The sequence below is a fragment of the Zingiber officinale genome, chromosome 1B (genome assembly GCF_018446385.1).
Source record: "Zingiber officinale cultivar Zhangliang chromosome 1B, Zo_v1.1, whole genome shotgun sequence".
Lineage (NCBI taxonomy): Eukaryota > Viridiplantae > Streptophyta > Magnoliopsida > Zingiberales > Zingiberaceae > Zingiber > Zingiber officinale.
The window spans coordinates 98,311,979-98,319,784 of record NC_055986.1 but is presented as its reverse complement, the minus strand read 5'-3'; the positions used below and the strand labels follow the sequence as shown (position 1 = coordinate 98,319,784).

The 7,806-nt window shown below is 37.0% G+C and overlaps 1 long non-coding RNA gene across 1 annotated transcript; it reads left to right on the top strand.

The window, feature by feature from the left end:
* Nucleotides 1–6,281: 6,281 nt before the first annotated feature.
* LOC121980873 lies at nt 6,282–7,042 on the top strand. Its single transcript, XR_006111674.1, has 4 exons — nt 6,282–6,577; nt 6,662–6,731; nt 6,809–6,916; nt 7,026–7,042. It is a non-coding gene; the product is annotated as an uncharacterized LOC121980873 (long non-coding RNA).
* Nucleotides 7,043–7,806: the final 764 nt, after the last annotated feature.

The following is a 7,806-nucleotide window of genomic DNA, read 5'->3' as shown; positions in this document are numbered from 1 at the left end:
ATATAGAGATTTATACCCACCACATACCCACCTTCTTACCCATCCAATGGGGCCGGCCAAGCTAGCTTGGAGCCCAAGCTAGGGCCGGCCAAAGCTTGGGTCCCAAGCTTAGGTGGCCGACGACTAGAATATTAAAAAGTATTTTTATTAAAATTATTTCTTATGTGGATATCATGTTTTCAAAAGAGAGTTTAAAAAATTAAAATTTTCCTTTTATAGCATTCTACAAAAGATTAAAAGAAGAGATTAATCTCTTTCCTTATTTGTAGATTAAAAGGATGGTTTTAATTTTTGGTAAAAACTTTCCTTATTTGTAAATCATCTACATGTTTAAAAGAGAGTTTAAAATTTGAAATCTTTCCTTATTTGTTGATTAAAAGGTGGATTTTAAATTTAAAGAAAACTTTCCTTTTTAACCATGTTCATGATTTAAAAGAGAGTTTAAAAATTAAATATTCTCTTTTATAAGTTTCTACAAGAGATTAAGAAAAGATTTGATATCTTTCCTTATTTGTAGATTAAAAGAGATTTTAATTTTTAGAGATAACTTTCTTTTTATCCACATGTTTAAAAGAAAGATTTTAATTTATAAAAATTTCCTTTTTACCAATCATGAAGGGATAAAAATTATTGGAGAAATTTTTTATAAATTTCTGGAGACAAATTAGGAATTTTTAATTAATTAAAACTTTCCTTGTTTTGGGGAGAAGAGTGGCCGACCAAATAAATTAGAGAAGAGAAAATTATTTTTAATTAAATAAATTTTCCTTTTCATGGCAAAAGAATTAAGGAAATTTTTATTTAAATTTCCTTATTTGCCAAGACCAAGGATTATAAAAGAGGAGGTAGAGGTGCCTTCATAACGAACGACTCTATTCTATTTTCTCCCTCTTTCCTTCCTTGGTGTGGCCGACCCTTCTCCTTTTCTCTCTTCCTCTTGTGTGGCCGAAATCCTTTATCTCTTGGAGCTTGGAGGAGGTGGCCGGATCTAGCTTGAGGAAGAAGGAGAGAAAGCTTGCATCCCTTGGAGCTTGGTTGGTGAAAAAAAGTTCTTCATCCTTTAGAAGATATGCTTGGCTGAAACTTGAAGGAAGGAAGAAGAAGGTGCCTTGGTGGTTCTCGCCTCGGAAGATCGTTGCCCACACAACGTCCGGGATTAGAAGAGGAATACGGTAGAAGACCTAGAGGTTTTTGTTTGCAAAAGAAAAGGTATACTAGTATTTATTTTCCGCATCATACTAGTTTTATTTCTTTGTAAAAATACCAAATACAAGAGGCATGCGATTCTAGTATTTCGAATTAGTTTTCGATGTTGTGTTCTTTTGTTTTTCTTTTCCTTGTGATTTGATTGTTCCTTTTGGTTGACCTAAAGTTATTTAAGGAAATTAAATATTAGCTTTCCTTAAAAGGCTTTGTCTAGGCGGTGGTGGTTGTTCCCATATCCAAGAAGGCCATGTGTCTCGCCATGCAGTCCTGGAAGCCAATTTTGGAAATTAATATTTAATGTAATTAATAACCTAGGTGATTTGGATCGAACGTGTTAAGTTCCGCAGGAGATCCAAGTCTAAACCTAAAAGAACAAATAAATTAAACTTAGGATCAAACGTGTAAAGTTCCGCAGGCGATCCAAGTTTAATTTAAAAGAACAAATGGTAGCTAGGAAAAGGTTCAGACCTTTGTACAAAATTTTTGTACAGTAGAACCATTAGGTTTTCCGAGTAGCAACCAACATAATCTTGAAGGGGAAATTAGGTTATTCAAGAGGGTAGAATAGATTGTATGCATTAATCTTTATATCTCAATGAGGTTGAGAAGTGATGAATTCTTATGTTGATTATCCGAGGGACGCACGTGACAGGCAAGCCCGTGTAAGGACAACATAGGGTTCATTCCTAATTGATCACATTTAGATATATTTCAGTCTTAGGCCGGTTGTCTATTGCAAGAGAGAACCGACAACCTTCTACAAATGACGAACAATTGAGGAATAAGATTTGGTAGATCATTTACATTGAATATCCTTAAAAAGAAACCAAAGCTCCTAGAACATCCCTTTATCATTGCCCTTATTCTTGTTTCTTATTCTTTTGTTTCTATGTTTTACTTTTCATAGTTACACTTTGCCTTTGTGAATAAATTGATTAGTTGTTTAGCTAACTCACGTTGAGACATCTTTAGTGGTTATTCCAGTCCCTGTGGATACGATATTTTTATTATTACTTACGACATTTCCGTACACTTGCAGAACGTCAACAAGTTTTTGGCGTCGTTGCCAGGGACTGCGCTATAACATTAGGGATTATCAATTGCCTTAGACTAAACATAACCTGTTTTTTTGTTTCATTACATAGTTGAAACTAATATTTAGAATTCTGTTGTCATATTTCTTTCTTGTAATTTGTATCTCATATATTTCTTCTTTTGCACATCAACCATGGTATTCAGGTCATTAGGAGATTATGGAGCCCCAAAGTCTACTAAAGAATTTGGGCCAATTGTTTACCCTGAAATTCAAGCAAGAAATTTTATGCTTAGACCATCCTTTATCTCAATGATTCAGCAAGCTCAGTTTGGGGGTCTAGAGATTGAGTACTCTTATTCACATCTCATGGAATTCTATAGATATTGCTATACTTTGAAATATAACGAGGTTCCATCTGATGTTATACAACTACTGGTTTTTCCTTTTAGTCTGAAAGATGCTGCAAAGAGATGGTATGATTCTTTGAAATCTCAAAGTATCAAAACCTGGGATGAGTTAGAGCAGAGATTCCTGGAAAAATATTTTCCTTCATAGAAGACTACTTATTTGAGAAGTCAAATCTTGAATTTTAAGCAACTGGTTAGAGAGGAGTTACATCAAGCCTGGGAAAGATATTCATCTCTTTTACAGTTATGCCCACATTATGGTATTGAGGGATGGTTAATCATGCACCTATTCTATATTGGGCTTTCTTTCTCAAATAAAAGTACACTACAACAAAATTGTTAAAAGACAACACCACAAAGACAACGGTTTTAGAAAGAACTGTTGTTAATTTGGTAAAAGACAACAGTTTTTGACAAAACCGTTCTCTTTGAGCGCCCAAAAAAAATAAAAGACAACAGTTTGTAAAAACCGTTGTTGTTGAACGACTTTTTGTAAAATCAACAACACCTTTTACAATAGTTTTCTAAAACTGTTGTCTTTAAGTGTTTTTTTAGGGGTCAAAGACAACAGTTTATTAAACTGTTGTCTTTGACTTTATTTATTCGCCGTTTTTCTCATTCGTCATTTTTGTTGTAGCAATGGTTTGCTTCCCTCTCTCCAAAAATTTTTTAGCGCCCTATTTTCCCCCCTTAGCCTATCCAAACCCTAAACCTCTATCGTCATACGATCTTCATACTGCTCTCCTCATACGATCTTGGCGAGTGTGGAAGTATGCCCCTTTTTTAAAACGCGAGGTAGGAGCGTGGGTGGTTGCTGCTGCTTGTGCAGATTGCTGGGTGGAGGTGGCGATGGAAGCGGAGGCGACCTCCTCGGTCCTGGGTTCTCTCCGCCTTGGTGGCTCTTCTCCATGATTGCCTTCCAAGTTGTTTCCATAGAGTCGTTCTCCTCCGAGCTCTCCGCCTCCTTGTCCAATGGATCGCCGTCGGAATATGGATCTAGGAGTTTAGGCGTTGCTGGCGTAGGTCGGGGCGAGAGAGGGACGACTTGAGCAGCGGGAGGAGGAGGGGCACTCTCGAAAGACTTGATCTTCACGGCTTCCGTCGCCTCCGGCGGCCCGTGGTGGTGCTTTTGGTCGGAGAGCTTCCATATGATGAGGACGATGAGATGGATGATGACGAAGAGATACGGCGGCGAGAGGCAGGAGCAGAGGGGAGGGGGCAGGACGGCGTCGCTGTCGGTCTGTCGTCGGCGGCGGCCAAGAGCTGGGTGCAGCAGGCTGAGGAGACGTACCAGCTCTAGCTAGCTCTGGCGCTTCGGCTCTGCTCCGAGGCGGCCTGCGCGGAGGACCCTAATTTCTTGGACGCTGTAGATCAGATGGTGCTGCCGGAACGTGCTGCTCCTACTTCCTTGTCCCATCGATTCTGGGTTTGGAGACAGTTTCATCCTCTCTGTACAATTTGAACCGGGCGGCGCAATTGGCCTTCCTCGACGAAGAGATACTGGCGAGAGCTAAGAGCTTCTCCTATGCCTTCTTGCGAGAGAAACAAGTTGCACACCAGCTGCTCGACAAATGGATCATCACCAAGGATTTGCCCGGGGAGGTAATTGTCCAACTAAAATAGATAAATTTCAGTTTCTACTTGTGTCGAATTAGTACCATATCCTAGTTTGATCAACGGAGCAGGTGGAGTATGCTCTGGATTTCCCCTGGTATGCGAGCCTGCCTCGCGTTGAGGCAAGACTCTACTTGGAGCAGTATGGAGGGGGAAATGATATTTGGTTTGGCAAGACTCTCTACAGGTAAGCTCATCTACTGATCGCAGTTCCTTACTTTAAGATATCTACTTACTAAACTTGTTTACTTAACTGAATGATTAACTGAAAGAGTGATATGGCAGGATGCCTCTGGTAAACAATGATATGTATTTGGAGTTGGCTAGGTTGGACTTTAACCATTGCCAAGCTCACCATCAGCTGGAGTGGCTCTATCTTCAAAAGTATGTCAAATATTTCTTATTCTAATTGAGACCTGCATTGGTTCAGTGTTGTACAAGTAGTCAACCTATTCAAGTTTCAATTGTGTGGTTCCACTCAAGGTGGTACGAGGAGGCAGGCCTGGGATGGCATGGTGTGAGCAGAAGAACCCTGTTGGAGGACTTCTTCTTAGCAGCCTCTTTCATATTCAAACCCGAACGCAAGACTGAGAGGTTGGGTTGGGTTCGAACCCTGGTTTTCTCGAAGGCCATTTCAGCCTACTTTGGCAGGGACTCATGCACTGATTCTATGAGACAAGCACTGATACTGAACTTCCTCAATGCTGATGACTGCTACAGCAATGAACATGGCACCAACATGTCAGTGCTAGACACCATCCCATTCAAATTTAAGAATCGAAAACTCTCGAAACAGGTCAGTGCTAGGCACCAACATTTCAGCCTACTGTTCTGTCTGAATTTACTAATGGTGGCAATTATTATGTACATGCGTGTTATGCATCCCCAGCCTATTTCTTTGGAGGTGGTGAATTGTATTGAAGATTGCTTGGTCACTGCACTTATATGCAATCTTTTGTTCCTAGTTATATAAATGTCATTTCTGTTGCATTCTTCATGTTATGATCAAGCTGTCAAAGACTAGAATGATTACTCCACATATGTGAATCAATGATACAACCATCATATTCAGGAACAATCTATCTGAGTGGTCAATGAAACTGAGAACTCTCAGGAGGCCTTACAGGTTCCTGACATTATTTTGCGGCAGCATGCGGAAAAATAGTATGTGAATTTCCTTCTAGTCATTTATTGTTGAAATTATGGATTACATAATTGTGGGTTTATTTGTTGCATTCTGATAGTTACCAAAATACATTTTTAGGGAATGTCTTCTTGTGAGACAATTATTTTTTCAAAACAATCCTAAAAACTTTATTGACCTTGGTGGTGGAGTCATGGGATACAGAGGTTTTCCTTCTAATTTGAGGACTTCACAAGGAGGTCTTTGTTTGAGTATTGGTAAGAACTTACAATGTCTCTACACCTTTGCTATTTGCTTTTGCTTGCATTGCCATTCAATCACTTTATTGTTTTAAAAATATTATTATCTTTCTTATTTGTTGAACATAGATGTCTCTACTACTATGACTGTGTGTCCTGGACTATTGGTTGGTTTTCTACTTGCAAATCAAAATGTCAAGGATGCATACCAACTGGACTGAAACAAGGTGATTAATAATTTGTTCTTTATTTTTATTTTCTAGGTTATTGAATGCCTATATATAATATACCTATTGAGGTAACTTATTTTAGCTTGCTTGTTTCATTCTTCATATTGTGTCTACTAAAATTATTTTTTCACTGTTTGTTGTTGCTAAGCTAGAAGAGTTTTGAAAATTCGAGAGTGAAGACAACTCATACAAATCAAGAATTTAAAATCATTGGGATAAGTGGCAAGCCTTGCAAAGATGAAACCTAACTAGTTGAGGGGATAATGACCTTGTTTTGGATATTTTTATTTTCTAATATATGTTTATATTTTGTAGGTTCTATTGACAAAGTTTCCTAGCGTGCCACCAACGTTCCAAGTAACATCAAATGTTGTCCAGGATTTGACAACATACATAATATTTTGCAGGTTCTGTCCTTCATTGGCCTATTTCCTATGCAGACATACATAATCAATTAGTAGATAGGATGAGTGGTGCATCAATTAATCAATTAGTTTTGGTGCCAAGTTGCAATGGGTAATGAACATCTTTAATATCATTTTCAATTGACTATTTTAGTGAATTGTATGCACTAATTTTGTATTTGTGTGTAGTTTCCATTGGAATTTGACTGTCATTAAACCTCATAAGGAGATTGTTTATGTGTTGGATTCTTTAAGTCATCGCATTTGTGATGAAGATTGGAAATATGTTATGGAAATGTGAGTTTATATATGCTTTTTATTATGTATTTAATTTAGTCATAAAACACTTATATATCAACTATGTTGAATGTATATATGAAGGGCATTAAGATTATTTAATTCGAACAATGGAAGGAAAGGAAGAAAGCATGTACAATGGGAAGTAATCAAGGTATGGGTACTTCTATTTCAATCAAATATTTTAATGTGTATATTTATCATTAACAATATGAATTGCCTTTAACGAAGGCTCCTAGGCAGCCAGATGCGAAACAATGTGGTTATTACGTGATGAGATTTATGAGACAAATTACTGAAGAAATTGCAATGATCGAGGGGGATACACTACCATCAATAGTAATATTATCTTTATCATCTCAAATAATTAGAAGTTATTTAGTTATTATTTTTTTCCAATTAATTATATTTTGTTTTTTAAGATCATATAATTTATGTGTGTTCACAGTTCACAAAAGCGGAATAATCTCAAGAAGAAATTGATGAAGTGCGCTCTGAAATAGCCGAATGCATACAAGATCATATTTATGAATAGGTATATACATGAGTTCATCTTATTGAATTTGACAATGATAATATTCAGTTAAATTTAAACAAATTGGCAATGTTTCAACATAGGAAACCAACGTCTATTTTTTAGGATCTGTTATATGAAAATACTATATGAGAAGTTTAATTTACAGTATATCACAATGAAGAAAATAATAAACCTTGTTAGCCAGTTGTTGTTATATACTTTACAAACTCTAAAGCTCTATATTACTGGAGACTAGCTAGACTTCTTGTTGTTAAATTGGATTAAAATCATGTGATTTTTATTTTCAGAGGAAGTAAAAGGGTGTTTAATATTAATAAGACAAGAGCAGCTTATTAAGAAAAACAGGAACTCAAGTTGAGAAGGAATTTGAGCAATACTGAATAATTCAAGAACTATTGTGAGATCTCAGAAAAATTTAATAATAGGGTTACTTGGGAAATAGCCTTACAGAATTTTTCCGGAATTTTTAGAAATTTTCTAGGAATTTTTCGGAGTTCGTATGACGGGTTTTGAGGGGATTAATTTCGGGTACGGATTAAGCCTGTTTGGGATACCCATTTAAAAGAGGAAATGTTTTAATTATAAATTCTTTTCTTTTCCTTACCCAAACTCATCGCCGAACCCTATTCACCCAAACCTTCTCCTCCTTCCTGATTCCCTCTTCTCCCCTTCCTTTGTTTTCTCTCGCGGA